Raw genomic sequence first — 16,289 nt, forward strand, 5'->3', positions numbered from 1 at the left:
TTGCATATCCATATTTTTTATCTTGTGTGAGCGTTTCCTCACAAAGAGGCTGAGCTCAGACTCAAACACGCTGAGCTAAGAGAAGGTGAGAAGGGGAAACATGGACAAGGTTCACATTGATTTAACACAATTTAACAGCCTCCACACGAATGTTTTAGCTCTGGATCGGAAAATAATCCCTGTCCATACTAACAGATTGTCAACTCTGCAGTTGGTTGCCAAGTTACAGAAAATAAGAAACCATAATGGTGAAAAGCAAGATGAGGGATTTCTTTTCTCCAACTGACGACGAGGTGGAGTCATGACTATTCAACCAATCAGGAAGTGAATCCGGGCGACTGCGTCATCGCTTCCAAAACATCTCTGTTTTTACCGCTCTACTACAACACAGCCCCAGAGCAGCGTCTCTGGAGTTCAGCAGCCGTAAACGCAGCTTTCAACATAAATGTTGCGGAGGGTGGATGTCGCCAAAGATTTGTAGATTAACAAAGCTTGATATGTTTTAGTGAGTCGACCTCTATTTGACTCATCTGTGGACATTTCAATGGTCTAGTGCATTCCAGTGAAAAATTCAACCAGATTATACTTAACGCTATCATCTCATTACAAAAAATGCATTTATTTTGATGTACTGCACTCTCTGTTCTCTCTGTGATGGAGCCCAACCCCCATTACCTCTCATTCTCTCTGCAGTACCACAGGGATTCCTCTGTGTGTCTAGTCTCTGACCTTTGACCCGGCCCATAGGTAAGCTTAGCTTTTGGACAGCACTGGCCCTTTTCTATAGATAGCTTCTTTTTTTTTCCATTGAAGTTCCAAATTATCACAAACCTCCACTCTCTCTCTCTGCTCCTCTACCACCCCCAACATCCCCACCCTTGGAGTCACCAGGGTATGCGATGGTCTAAATGCCCCCTATTGTTGGCAGAATGGACCTTTTGTCCGCACCCCCTGCATGTGCTGACTAAGGGACATCCAGTGAGCCCACTTTTGAGTCCACCCAGGGGTATGAGAGGGGTAGTTACAGAGGGTCAGCTAAGCCTTGCAATGACCACCCCCCTCCCCCCGCTCCCAGAGTGTAAAAGGAATTTCCTGATTCAATAACTTTTTTAAAAGTTGCCTCCCTCAGCCTTTCTATATACCTCCAATGGCAGACGCACTCGTCTTGACACCTAGCAGACGGACGTAACTGGACAGAACACATCCCTGAAACATCTAGATTAAAAAAATAAGACATTTAAAGGTTAAACCGGGTTCTATCCTTAGGACTTTCTGAAAGCATCACACTAAAACACCAAAACAATAACAATATATTATAATAATATTGAAGGTACAGGATCAGTTTTTAAACACGCATTCTGTAAAATATATATTAACATATTTTAAATATCGTGCTTACACAATATGACCTTTCACACACAACTATCATGATGACTGCCAGAAACAAGCATTGTACAGCAGAGGATCCTGACACTGCCAACAGCAGTAAACTCACTCTCCTTCATAGTGTTGAACTTTAGCACGCGGTCAAATTGCTGAATCTTCGCATAAAGGGGAGATGGTTTGAAGAGAAAGACAAATGAGAGTGGTAGCATCTGGGATTATGACTTTATTTCCGTGATGAGGATCTGCACACACAGCAGTTTGTGGACCAATAATGAATCTCCCTAACATCCCTTTTTAATAGACTTCCATTAAGGGGCTTTTATGAATGGTACTTTTAAACGATACCCAGTTCGCCGCATACATGAGAGAACACATTAGTGCTGAATAGTATTTACTGGCCATCCTTTAAACAAGGCCCTTTTAAAATCTAATCCACTAATGTATCCGAATCACACGGCTGTCCCGGGCCATATATCTTTAATTGTATGTCGGTCCACTTTAACAAGAGTCAGACGCCCGCTAAAGACTCCTCTACATCAAAAAGCTGCCGCCCAGCACCTAATATCCTCTTGCCATCACAATGCTGCTGTTTCACCACCCATGTTCATAAAACGCGGTCCTCTCCTCTCCTCCTCCCCTCGACCCCCTTCCTTTCACTTTGATTGGGCTAATTGTGTTTCCTGCTGAAACGCAGTAAACTTAAGGGGAACTAGGAAGTGTATATGCACGTACCCCGGAGCGTGCATACAAAGTCAAATTCACACTGTAGGCGGCTTTCCTAACAAGAGGCCATTAGAGACAATGGGCAGCCTCGTTCACTAGCTAAGGGTCCAATTTACATGGCAGTGACAGGTACTAAAGCCTCTTCAGCCCTTTGGAGTATGGACTCTTCTCCTGACGACTTTGCCTCAGTCATGTGTTGGAAAAAGCTCATTATCCCTCGGTGGTTTAGTACACAAACATCAATCCCTGCATGTATTTTCCATGTGTGTCCTTGAGCAGAAGAAGAAACCTGCTCTGTAAGAGACTCTGACCTCTGACCTGCCATTAGAGGAATTGTCAGATAAAAGCCGTTTTTTAAACATTGAGAAATGGATAGGGGCGCTCGATCATGTTTCAGTAATGCATGGTTGGACTCTTACACAAGTGTGAAAAAGGTTTTTGATTGTAGCGATACAATATCTGGCCCAGCTGGATCTGACAACTCATCGGTTTTCACCCGGAGAGCCATCACGAAACCGCACTGTGGTCGCCTTTGTTATCGCAGCCTGTCACTCGTTCACTCTTCATACTTCTCTTTCTCTTTGTCAATCTGGGTGAGCTCCTGTTGACCCGGGGGCCTCTGCGGTGGGAGCGGGCCACATTGGACCACTTCAGAGCCCATCCCGAAACCACACTGAGTTTCCTGTGCCATCAAGGGGCGTATTTCTGCCTCTCGACTCTCTCTGTCTCTCTTTATCTGAAACCCGATCGCTCTCTGCGCTGGTGACCTGGTCCGTGTGTGTTGTGGCCTTGGCGGAGGCAGACAGTGTGTTAGTGAATAGGAGGGAAGTCATATGTTAGCAGTTTGAACCTACAGCCCCAATTAGAGGCAGCTGTTGCTGTGCTATCGCACCACAGCGGAGGGGGGGGGCTGAATTTATGGTCTGCGTCTCCGCGGCGACCCCTGTTTGATGTGCAGATAATTAGGAAGTGAATGACTTCCTGTGGGTTGCTGCTGGAAGGCCCAGCTCCATACAATAATAAAAAACAGAGAGAAAGGGAAGCACAGCTGAGAAGTAGATGCACATTGATGCGGTAGCAGGGTCAGGTGCTGTGCCAACAGAAGCTGGAGGTCGTCTGCTCTTTTATGGGTAGTGCCACCGGGCAGCCACCCCCCATCAAAAGCTGTGCACGTTCTGACACATGACTTTGCATGTTGACACACTTGACCCCTGGCTTTGAGGTGCCCAAATTCAGTTGCATTCAAAGACCGAATCAGTCAACGCATCGCAGGAATCAGCTCGGAGCTCCTCTCGTTCCACATACCATCCCTCGACTCCCACACCAACACGCCTGTGCAAGTTTGCAGCTCAGAACATATACATACAAAGTCCCAAATGGTAGAAGAAACAGAATACATCAAAGAACTAAGTGCATGTCATCATAGAGTGAAGAAAAACTCACTAACATGTGCCCGGACATGTCAATTTAAACATCTTGAATAATCTCCTGTCAAATACAAACCATAGAAGTTCAGAGTTCCTTTAAAAGCTTCTCTCCAAAGCTTGATTCAAATACTGTCTGCTTGTTCCATAGCAACCCTTTGTTTTCCTACTTGTTTCATCGCCACCTTGCGAGTCATCTCAACTTTGACCCCCCTCGGCCAGAAGTCATGACCCTCGCTCATTGTCCTCCCGATTTCCCCGAGGAGGATCAGAATCCAGAAATGCAATCTGGAAAAAAGGCCTCTTGAATAAAATTAAATAGTAATTGATTTGCGAGATTCCTCACAGTCAAGTGTTAAGTCAGTCAATAAAACTTTCTAACAGACTCTGGTGGTCACTGTATGAGCAACAATGGGGCCAGATTGTGATGCTCGGCCTCCTTTGTCTCTCTCCAGCTTCTCTGGTGAATGAAGCACAATGGGAAGGAATGCATTGGTTTCTGCTTCAGCGCTGAACCTCATCAGGATGATAACAATGTGCTTTAGAGGACGGTGAGAGTCTTTAAGTATCCTTACATTGCATCAGATTAGCTGGTTAACCATCTTCCCCCCTGTGGCCGCCCATTCATGTGCGATACAAGGCCGACAATAAACAACAACAACAAACACAAAAGCACCATCGCATTCGTCATGCGCTCATACATTTATACATCTGGTTAATCAGTTAGCTGATTACAGATCAATGAATAAATCAGCAGTGTGTATTGAGACATTGCTCTGTGGTTAGAATAAGAGGATCCTGAGCTGTGTACACATGTTAATCTAACTTCCGAAGACGTGGCTTGAATAACTGGACCTAAAATCAAAAAGTGTCAAGAGTCGAACATTGGAATAACGGGTGGACCCAGGATTAGTTTTATCAGCTCTTTAATATCGCAAAGTTTGTGATTTGTCATTTCCAAGGAATCGTGGATCTTGATGAAAAAATCTAGGGTACTATAAATCTAAGAGTGGGCCCAATTTGGAGCATCTTGACTGAGGACCGTCAGAGGCATGAGCTCTACCGCGTCCCTAGTATGTTATGGTACTTTCAGTAAAAATATTAAAACATATTTTACAATACCTGAACTTTAATGATGATTAATTAATGATTTGGACGGTAAAGTAAGAGCAGCAATTTCACATCATTTTGTTCTACTCTATCAACATCAAGACTTTTCATGACTGAATTGCAATATCATGTAGGGGAGAGCAACATGTGATGATAACTGATTAGGAGGCTTAATAACATGCACGTTAAAAACTTTTAAAGGTAAATAACATTTTGATCACTGTAAGTGTGAACACAATAGCAACAAGGGTGCAGAGACTACAAAGCCTGTTCGTACAGTAAATGTTTTGGAATCGATATTACAATCAGGAATTTCAAATCTTGGGGGGTTGTGGTATCAGTTGACGATAGTACTACACGTTATGTTACAGGCACAAGAAGCTTGATCCTAACCAGTGTGGTGGGACTTTAGTACAGACACTGCAAAAATAATTATGTCAGTGTTTAACTGGTGTTTAACAAATTTGAAAATCGCAGCGACTTGATTGATTCTCTCCAACCGTCCTTGTATATGTTATGATGTCATTAAGTATGCAGGAGGATCTGGGTTATGCAACATACCTCACTCTACTTTGGCACACACCCACGCACACCCACGCACACACACACACACACAAAACAATCCCTCCAACCAAGGACCCTCACGGCTCTGCTCTGAGAAAAGGGAAAGTATTCTCGTTTGATAAGAAGCTGTTTTCTTATGGGAGGCTGGGGGGAGGAGTCGGTGATATCTTGTTATGCTTAGCATTTGTTTTACTCTATGAGGACATGCGATGTGTCTGAGCCAGTATCTGTATTCCCATTACGACATGTGCCTTGGTGCCATGAGAAAACTATGCCCGCCTGTTGCCCAAGGAAAAACATCTAAGGCTTTCATGAAGACATGGTGAGACACAGAGCTTACATGACAGGGTGGGGGGGTGGGGGGTGTATGAAATATGCCAGGGGCCTTGATTCACTCCTTGATGTTGCCACTCGTAATTAAAAAAAGAACAACTATAACAAACACAATTTTGTCCCACTTTTATTTCTCATTTCATTTTCTATCCTTTTTCCCGTTTTACGTTGAAAAACCACTGCCCCCCCCCCTCCGACACTCTCCTGCTTTTCTGTGCTGAGGGTCGCTGACAAAAGGAATTGTGCAAACGAGCCTTTAAAATCCCTAAATGGTTGTGGTCTGCGCACAATGGGCCAAAGAATGCGGCACTGGACAAAGGCCGGCCCTTGCCCCACCACTCCGCCCTGCAGTGATGGATCCGAACGGACGCATGAACGTGGGCTGGATTTGGGGCTACGGAGGCGCCACCTCGCCCCCCACTGGGCCAACCAAAAGGGACAGGCCTCGGGGATACACTGGAACCCCAGCCAAGGGCCTCAAAACAATCACAGGCTGCTAACTAGCCTCGCCATCCATAGGCCTTGATTGATATGGGAAACGCATGCTTGCTCCTCCATACAGCTCTCTCCATCACTCTTTATCATCCTCAAAGCCTAAAATTATTCCCCTCTTTTCAAAGCCTACCCTACAGATTAGATGTGGGCAACCATTAAATGCTGATTTTATGTACATAACAGGTTTATATTGGCCCTAAAATCACATTATGAGAGCATCCAGGTTGCCTCACAGGGACATCGGCTGTAACGAATGGCAGAGAAATATGAAAGAGTGATGGTGAAATCAGAGAATGAAGGTATGGAGAAATTTTAAAGCGTGCTTTACTAATGGGGACTGCCTCCCCTCGCGGCTAATAGAACAAGGGAAAACGTTAATTTGCATGGTTCAAGGATATGGAAAATGTGCTGTGACAACCCTGCGTACAGGATGGGGTAGTTGTGGAAGCAGTTGGTCCGGTTATGGCTGATGCTCTACAGTTATCTGAAAGTACAACTTGTAACCAATTAGCCTGAGGGGGGGGGGGGTGTTCTCTTGGGATCAGAATTGATCTCCAGTAAAATGAAGGCACATAAACAACCTGTTGGCATTTTAGTGCCTCCAGTCTTTTCTGTCTGTGAACTGTAGGAAGAAAACACGGCACCTGGAGGAGACCCCGCACAAGCACGTGTGGAGACAAGGCTGTTGCTTCCAACTGGATAAGTTATGAAAAAAAAACACAAACACGTCACAATGCATGAACATTTAGTCTTATGTAATCTATGATCAGGATGCAGCTGCAGCGTGTGGACACCCGTCCCTTTGTTCCACAAAACAAACCAACAACCAGAAGTGTGACATTTTTAGCTCCGGCTTCATAAAAACCACACATTTTTTTAAACTCTGGGTCACATCGGATTTGCTGTTTCTGCCTCTCAACACACAATCATTTGAGTACTAAAGGTCCTCGTGGGCCTGTGGCTAATTTCTAAGCGATAAAGGGCAATAAACAATTCTGGGGACTGTAATTTCAGCACGGTTTGAGGAGAGAGGGGAACATGTTGAGCTTGGGGTTGTATTTTTTTTAAACACGCTGCTATTATAGCTCCACACAATGACAAAGGGCATTTACATGGGTATATGAGACCATGTGGCTGGACATCAAACAGCTGGCTGAGTTTATATTTGTGTGCGTCTGTTGTGTGTAGGGCTGTGGTTCAATGTGCCATCGCAGCGTGAGTCGTAACCAAACACAAACAGCTTTAGGAGAATAAAAGTGAACCAATGACTAAGTTTAACTACTGTTCCTATTTTACTCTTGACTGCATTCAGAAAATCTGAATTTATTGTTCTTGTAAATAAAGTACAAACATTGTACTTGTTTTTTCATCACATTTAGGTAAACAAAAAGAACACAAATATAGAAACATGGAAAAAACTATTTTTTAATTGTTGCATTACCAACATGTTTTTCACTGCACGCAACAAAACGTATACGACGTGATGATGTAGAAGACGGAGGCCTCGGAAAAAACAATGAATGTCTAAGTCATGTCTGGCTATTATAGTGTGGACTTCAGATTTATACAGGATCATGTAAAGAATAATCTCCCAGGTTGCGGCAGTTTTCAGAGGATGAATATACAACCAGTAAATTGCTTCTCATAAATAATCCACTTCAACTTCCTTAATTTTGTAAATGACTCCTTGTGGTCTTGAAATGTGCTTTCTCTTTTACTTTCTGAATATCATCATAGAAAACAGCTGTAAAAGTTCTATTTAAACTTCCCGTGCGGCTCCATTGGAGCCTGTCGTGATAAGATATGGTGAGAACAAAAGAAAGCCGGCCGGTGAAGTATTATGAGTGTTATTGCTTTTTCTTAAGGTGCACTCGTTTACTGTAAATGAAATTGGGATGTAGACGAAGCAGCAGCTGTTTCATTCTTTATCAGTATTAGATGTTACTTGTTTAGCTCTGACATAATCACACGTTTCAGGCTGCTGATCTCCTGAAAAGGCTTCACACACCTCCCATGTGTATCCAGAGAAAACCTGAGGCCCATATTACTCACAGTGCTGGTATTTTTCAAAGTCCTGATTTCATATCCTGCCCTCGTTTTTGTCTTATTTGAATGGGGGCCCCGACCTTCTCGGAGCGTGCACCCCCAATCTATGTAAATCCCCTATACATACCTCAGCTGCACTTAGAAGCACGTCCATTACATAACGGGCACAATTGCGGTGAAGTTGAGCGGACACGGTGCAATCACCCGTGGCCTGAAACTGAGAGGAAATCTAGCTGTTTAATTTTTAATTCTGGACAATGGCCACATTCATTCATAAAACCGGTGGTTAAGCCCTGATCTGTAAATGGTTAATTTCTTCCTTATCACTTTACTTTCAATTCTTGAAGGACACACGGACACACGGACACACACACACACACGGACACACACACACACACACACACACACAGAACTCCTCCCTGCACTTGTTTTATTGCTTTTGAGTGGGTGGTGTTAGCGATACCTCTCTGATTCATACCGCCGTTTGAAGTAGGATCATTTTTCCAGCTGTGCACATGCCATTCACCCAGGTATCCACCCACGGACACAGTAATACTGCTCCCCCACCACTTTCTACTTTAACTGGTAATGGGTTCTGGAATGTGGGTAGAAGACTGGACTTGAAAAGATTACCACTAGCTTCAATAATAAAAAAAACAAGAAACCAAAAAGAGGGAGACAAAGATGGACAGACCGAAGGACGACTGGGGAAAGAGAAGATTTTAAATGTTTTTGATGAAGCACACCAGAGGGGGGACAGGAGGGCAGTGATTGTTTGGTCATGGTTTGAGCTCAGATTTCCAGTTTCCGGTAAACCATAAATCCAGTGTGGTGAGAAAGTATCAGTGCCCAGTATCTGTGGCAGACCAGCTAAGTCAGCCATCCCACACAGTATCCACTAACCAAGCCTCAGCGGTTCCATTAACACTTCTCAGGAGAAAACACCTGTAACTGAGTCCACACCAACGCAAGGGGATTTTTAAAATGCATTTTTGGATCATAGAAGAGCGACAGAAACCCCCCGCCTTCCACACTTTTCCAAATGTTGGGTTTAGGGAGACTGCGTGAGACAAAATTTCTGACCTTGAGAAAATGACAGTCATGATTGGCTTGGTGAAACAGTGAGCGGGGTTTGGATTCTTCACCCTCAATCACCAAGCGCAGCACTAAGAAAGCCTTAAAAGAAAATCTGTCACCATTCTTTGGTGATAATGGGACCACATCTTTTTTATCTCCTCTGGACGGGTGCACACGAGAAGCAACAGAAATAAGCTTTCAGACATCCTCCGAACTGTGGGAAATCTCCTGACATTTTCCAGAGGGGCTATTTGTGAGAATGCAAATGTCCGAGTCAGGTGCTGCAAATGTTTTCCGTCACTTCTTACGCCAGCTCCCTAAAATGTCAGAGTGAGAATACAGTAGGGAAAGTCACAGCGAGCAAGTGGGCGTGTTGATGACGCAACTAATGGAGAACTGGAGGAACACAATCATCTCAGGATGAAAAGAGGTGTCGTACGTACAAAATATGTCAACTTGGAAAAACAACAAGATTCCAGAGCTTTTAGTGAGTCGACCGCTGGTGAGTTGTAAATAAAGACAACACGACCTCCACTGTGGACTTTATACGTCATGTCCTGCTCTATCCTGACCCCACCCCTCCTTTGTCTCCTGCTGCGTTCCTCACATGTGAAAGACAAACTCCAGAAAATGTACTGTACTGTACTCAGTGATTCACTGATAATTATTGATGAAAAAAAAAAAATTATTAGATGCACCCATAACTAGTTCAAAAAACGCAGCATCCCCAGCATCAGAAAGCTCTAAGGGGATGACGGTTCAGATGCTCACGAGAGATCTGTATGAAAATGATCTGAAAAACCTGTGATTGCAGAGGTAGTTTAAAACTGAGGTGAGCCTCTGCAGTGTATGAGCCAGTTCTACATAGAGATCATCTATTATTGGTGGATCAGGTGACTGTAGCCCTGAAGCAGCTGTCATCAGACGTGTTTAGGTCTTTTACAAAACGCAGAGACTTCTCCTCCAGGCGAGGCTCAGTGCCACCGGAGGCCTCTGTAAAGAGGGGCTATAGCTACACGCTATTAATGTTAGCCACACTCCCCAACAAAACAAGGAACAAAAAGCTACACAACACCCGACTCACTCCTTTAACCAAAGTCACACCAGCGAGGGTGCAGTGCAATAAATTAACGTCCGATTAAAAATGGCCGTCTCGCCCGCCAAATTGTCATCAAGTGGCACCATTGATACAGGCAACAAAACCAGGCACATCACCAATCACGCGCTCAATGAGAAAAGGAAGGAACTAAAAACAACATTCTTGAGCAGGTCGGTCTTTCATGAGCTGGATGGAGGGGGGCGAGTAGATGCTAAGGTTCTGAGGTATGTAAAGTGGGGTACGCAGGACCCCACAAAGGGGGGAGAGAAGGAAGGGCCACCCTGACAGTCTTGGCGATGCAGGTTTTTTTTTTTTGAGGGGTGTGGGGGGTACCAGAGGGATGGAAGGCAGAAGCTGGGAGGGGGTGTTCCCCCTCTTCAAAGCCTTTCCGCTGGTTCTGGGCCCCTGTGGATGGAGAATGTAGGTGGGGGGTGCGGCGAAGGGGTGAGGGTAACGGAGAGAATGGAAGAATTAGGGAGCACTCTCTTTGTCTGCTGGCATCAGGGGGGTCGGTTAGACACTGAACACCTCAGGAAGATTAACCGGCCGGGCCCGGTCGGAAGCTAAAGGGTAGGTGGGTGGGTGGGGAGGGAGGGGGGGGGGGGGGGTAGAGCGCTGGGAGCCTGCTTTGTTTCTGGTCCATGATAGGATGCTGGAGAGGAGAGAGGGAATGCAAGAGATGGAGACTGATTGATCGGTACAGTGTATAGCGATGCAGGGTAGACAGGGGGGAAAGGGAGGGAGGGAGGATGTCAACGCTAAGCCGCAAGTCGCTCTCCCCGATTCTCACATGGCGAGAGACAGGGCTCACCGCTGAAAGGTCGGCAGTTTGAATATTTTTGAAATATGGGCCAAATAAGGCACACACCAGTTGAATGGTGGGAAGCATAAAGAAGAAAAAGAAGAGAGAAATGGGGGAGGCAGTTAAAGGTGGAGAGGAAGAAACAGGGGAGGAAACTTTTGGGGTGGTGGGGGGCTCTTCCTCAATACGGATTAGCGGAACTCCGCTGTGGGGAGAGGGAGGATGGGGTGAGAAGGAAAGGAGGGAGGTGAGGATGAAAGTTGGGGTGGAAGGGGAGGGTGAGAATGAAGAATTGCCATTCGTTTCACTCACTTCACTACACAGGAACAAAGCATGATGGGAGGTACTTGACATAACACTCTTCCAGGCCATGTTGGTGTGCATGTGTGTGTGTGTGTGTGTGTGTGTGCGTGTGTGAGGGAGAGAGTGCATGTACGTGTAGGGTCCAGTTTCTCAAGAAGAGGTAAAATATGACATTTGCATATCCTTCATGCTTTGCACATGTAACACCAGAAGAAGATGTGGTTTTAAATTAGTGGTGTCCTGTTTCTCTATTATTTTACATGAGTAAAAGTACCATAGTAACTTTTCAATTTTACTTGAATAAAAGTGAGTACTTGCTTTCATATTTAATTTCATGTAGCACTTGTCCCGTATGCAAAGGTCAACTACATCATGGCTGAATCTCGGCTGCAGGAGGCGGGGTCTAACGTTACTTGGATTGGATAAATTGATCAAATCCGCCCTCGTTATTAATCACTTTTAAAAAAATAAAGAAAAATACGTTAGCATTTAGTTGAGCGTACAGGTATTTTTCATGGAGTAAAAGTGGAAAGTAGCTGAAAATAAATTACTTCAGTAAAGTGCAGATACATGAAAAATGAGTGCAGCAACAAGGTAAATGTACTACAACTAATGGTATCAAGTACTATTCTGTTACGCCAATTAGAAGTGAGGAACACCACTCTGCTCTCAAATAGCGTATTGACAGTGACTTCCTCATTTCTCTCCGTTCCCTCACAGTCTTTGTTCTCCAGAGTCGCTCTAAAAGGTGCATGTGCAACAGCTGAGAGCGAAGTAGCACTTTGCAGCAGCGGCTGCGTCTCTGCCTGCGGCTAATGACCCGAGGCAGCGTTTCAGAGCCTTCATTAAGGCCTCATTAATTACACCGATGATGAAGATTATCTCCACAGGTGAGAGCCCACCAGGGATACAGTTCCCCGAGGGACCATATATATATATATATATACTGAGACTGCTACAGGTAAAGATGAGCTCTCTTCTTCTATCTGATTTAGACCTCACAGCCGCCGTCGCAATTTGACTCCGAGTCACCTTTACCGTCAAGTGCGGAGGTATATCCATGTGTGCATGTGCAGGGATGTGAATCAGGGTGTGCTGGGAAAGTGGAGGCTTATTTCATGGTGTGCAATCAGGTGTGTGACACCCTCTCTCTCTATTGTTTGTATAGACACTTTATTTTAGTGTCAGAAAACATCATTTTCTGCTACAGCTTGTCCAGAAACGGTGCCATTGAGGAGCAGAGTTGCCCGACGCCCCCGAGCCAGCGTCAACAAAAGCAATTTAAGCTGAAGAAAACCCATTTGCCCGCCTCGGGTGGGTTGAAAGGCCGGTTTTCATTTGAAATTCTCACTTTCCATTTTTCCCCCTTGTTTCCCTTCCACTCCTCCCTCGTTCTTCCTGGTATGTATTTACTCCATGATGTGTGTTTGAGCGAGTGTGTGAAGACGCTGAGAGCTTTGTTTAGGACCTGTCACACTGAAGGGCTGAAGGTGGAGTGGGAGGGGAGGGAGAGGCCGAGGCCGAGGCATTGTGGATGGATTATGCCAGAACCAAAAAGTGGACCCCTCTCACACACTCACACACACACACACACACACACACACACACACACACACAAGCTCCCTGCAGGTACAGTACCCTGCCCCCCTCCCCTCCCTCTCACCCCTCCCCTCTGATCAACGGAGCTGAAACAAGGAGGCCAGGAGGGGCCCCTGGTTCCCACATCAGACCCCACTGTAGCCATTCTCTTCTCACCCCCCCCCCCAGAAAACCTTTACTGTATCCCAAACCTGTTATCTCCCACATTTTCACGTGCTATCAACTCCTTATCACAGGAGCTTCACAGTAAGAACTTCACACATGGTGTCTGCAGGTTTCAACAAGTTAAAATTAAATTTAACACCAATGCCAAGTGCGACAAATATGGAGGAATATCTGAGTCCCAGAATTAATGAATACGCCCCCATGACCGAGGCTCAGGTGACGTAGCTGTGTAAAGAATAACCCTCGAAACGTCACATTACCTGAGAGACAGTAGGTGTCCATAGGCCTAAAACTGAGATGATTACATTTTTTTAGACTTTTAAGACCCCTGGGAAGAACAAAACTGCAAGTGTGAATGGTTATAAATGAATGCTATACATACATATATCATATATATGCACTATGCTTTCATAGGACAACGTCCTCATTTATCAGTGCATTATCAAATTTAAAGATGAAACAATCAGTCAGTTAATCAAAATTTAAATGAACTTGATTATGACCCGTTTTTAGTCATTAATTATTTAAAAAATTGTAAAATCAATATTGAGTGATTCGAGCAGTTGGATACAAATACTGTGACGCCAACAACATTTTCTGTCATTTTCTACAATAAACAATTTTCCTTTTTGAATCAAGTGTAACGACTCTCTGATACAGGTGTTTGTCACCTCTGTATTTGTATGTGTGTTCCTGCATTTCTAAAGCATCATCGTGGTCGAGGAGCCATGTTCAAAAAAAATCCAGAGAGTATTTGTGTCTAACGTCCCTTTAAAATCAACTGGAGTGGCAACATGTTGTTGGGATACACTCTCCACATGAACGAGCAGATACATCCACTCAATGGTAGATACTGTAGTCGGCCCACTGTGGACACACACCAGCAACAAGTAATTAAGCAGGAATCTGAAAGGCACAATAATCCCTCCAGCTTCAGCCATTAACAGACGGACAGAATAGGAGAAGAAAAGCAGGGAAAGGAGACCCTTGCACTGAAAGAGAAGCCCTTTGAACTTTTGCAACAAGCCCTTTCCCCTAAACAAAAACAAAAATCTTCCCCTTATCTTTTCTCTCTCTCCCCCTGGTCTTTTCTCCCCCTCCCTCTCTCTTGTTTCTTTCCTCTGTAAAGTCACTGGTCCGACTCTCTCAAAGGCACCCAGAGCCCCCAGCCCGCTCCTATTGGTTCCTCCTTGCTCTCCCACACTGAGTGCTCATGGCTCCTGAAGTGATGCTCTTTGTGTGGGGTTCAGGGGTCGTGCCTATTAGCGTGAAGAAAGCCCTGCTGGGTCTTATCCCGACCCGGAGGAGGACGCAGGGCTCTTCACCCCAACCTCGGCCCGGCCAGCCCCCTCCCCCGGACGGGACACTTTCATCCTTTGTCAGGAGGTCAATGAGCGGACCCCCAGAGGGGAAGGAGGGCCCCCACCAATAATGATATGCATGACAGTCATTGTATGACCCCCATGGGGGGGTCATGGTTGGTTGCGGTGGGTGGGACGAGGGAGGGGAGGGCTGGTGGTGGAAGTAAGTATGGTTATCTTATCCAGAAGAATCTGAGTTACAGAATGATGAGAGGTCTCTGCTGCATCGTGACAGATTTGATCCGTCGTCCTACACGACATGAAATCTGTCCGACCAGATTAAAGTTGAAGCAGCAGCAGCGTTTCCACGAAGGTTTGTCTTTTAATCAATAAGGTCAAATATTACATTGTTGTTGTGTTTGTTTATCTGTTCTCAGAAGGCAATCCTCACCCCCACACCCCCTGCACACTCACACTCATCTTAACCCCTAACCTCAACCCTCACCTTCGTCTCAGAGATGGATTTGATTTGGCTTCGCTTCACGACCAGCAAAAAAAATGTCAGCTATGTGCCTTGATATGCAAATTAGATGTTACGTAACAATGTCATCAATAAGAGAAAATGCCCACACCAAGATGAAATTAAACTTTAAATGATCTTACTAATACTCTGACAGTAAATGTAGACTAATTAAATAAGGGTTGAATTAAAAGTATATATCAAGTTTAAATTTAATACCAAATAACCGAAATTAGAAATGATTAGAAAAGTTATTTTCTCAATCAGCTTGTTTTTATGTTTAATTTGATTCTTCACAAACACAGTTTTTATTTTACACAGTAGAGTCTGTTGTCCTCTCATTGGCTGACGTGGGCTGGAATCAGTTTGAAAAGCGTGATGTCACATATGTGTTGACCAATCAGAGAAGGCAATGCAACAAGTGAAATCAAAACCCAACAAATGGTGGTTGGGTCTTTTGGTTACGTTGGTGAGGAGACTGCATCAAATCAAACCACACGCTCACACTCAAGACGTTTGGTTGAACTAACTTAAACACAGATTTAAGAACTAAACAACATTGGAAACAGGAGAAGTTTCACTTTCTGTTTTCTGCCAAAATTACTTGTGGTTATTTTACACGTTTTTTTTGTGTGTGTGCGCATGTGTGTGCTTTTGTCTGTTCTCCTAAATTTGAATTTTCTGTTGAGTAAGGACGATTTTTCAGTGTTACACTCCTAATAAAGATAAATTATATAATTTTCCCTCAACTCTAACTTTGATTGTTTCATATTTAGTCATATTATGCAGAAAAATCATATAACTTTGCACTTAATAATAAAACTGTGGTTTCATAAGGCAGAATTTATGAACATTATAAATATAAATTTCAACTTTAACACTGAGTGATGTTCAATTAACCAAGAAAGTCTATTGCAGACAGCAGACTGATTCTAGTTTGAGACTGAGATTTTATAAGAGAAACCAAATACAGCATCAGAGAACTAAAGAGCCAAGGACCACACATACTGAGTGTGGGAGGGAAATACTGCGGGGAGTAAAATCCACACATAGCATGAGCATCCGTGTGTGTGCGGGGTGGTGATCTGTGTCAAATATAGCACGTTTGCAGCTGCACAGAGAGAAGTGAGTGATCAGTGGTGAAGATCACCACGTGAAGGAAGATATAATGAATAGAACAAGATGCCGTAAATCAATTCTGAGCACTTCAGCGTCCACATTCCCGAGGCTGCAGCGTGTGCGCGTGCGACGGGTTTGAAACGAACACTGTTCTTTATTGATTCAAGAATATGTCATCACATCATGTTCAGAAGCTATTTAGCAGCTATCAAGACCCAGACAG

General features: G+C 44.5%; 1 protein-coding gene across 1 annotated transcript in view; it reads right to left on the reverse strand.

The window, feature by feature from the left end:
* The window catches only part of LOC109635938 (protein eva-1 homolog C), a 213,771-nt gene that overhangs the window by 145,455 nt on the left and 52,027 nt on the right, over nucleotides 1–16,289 (reverse strand). The window lies entirely within an intron of this gene.

Source organism: Paralichthys olivaceus, chromosome 19 (genome assembly GCF_024713975.1).
Source record: "Paralichthys olivaceus isolate ysfri-2021 chromosome 19, ASM2471397v2, whole genome shotgun sequence".
NCBI lineage: Eukaryota > Metazoa > Chordata > Actinopteri > Pleuronectiformes > Paralichthyidae > Paralichthys > Paralichthys olivaceus.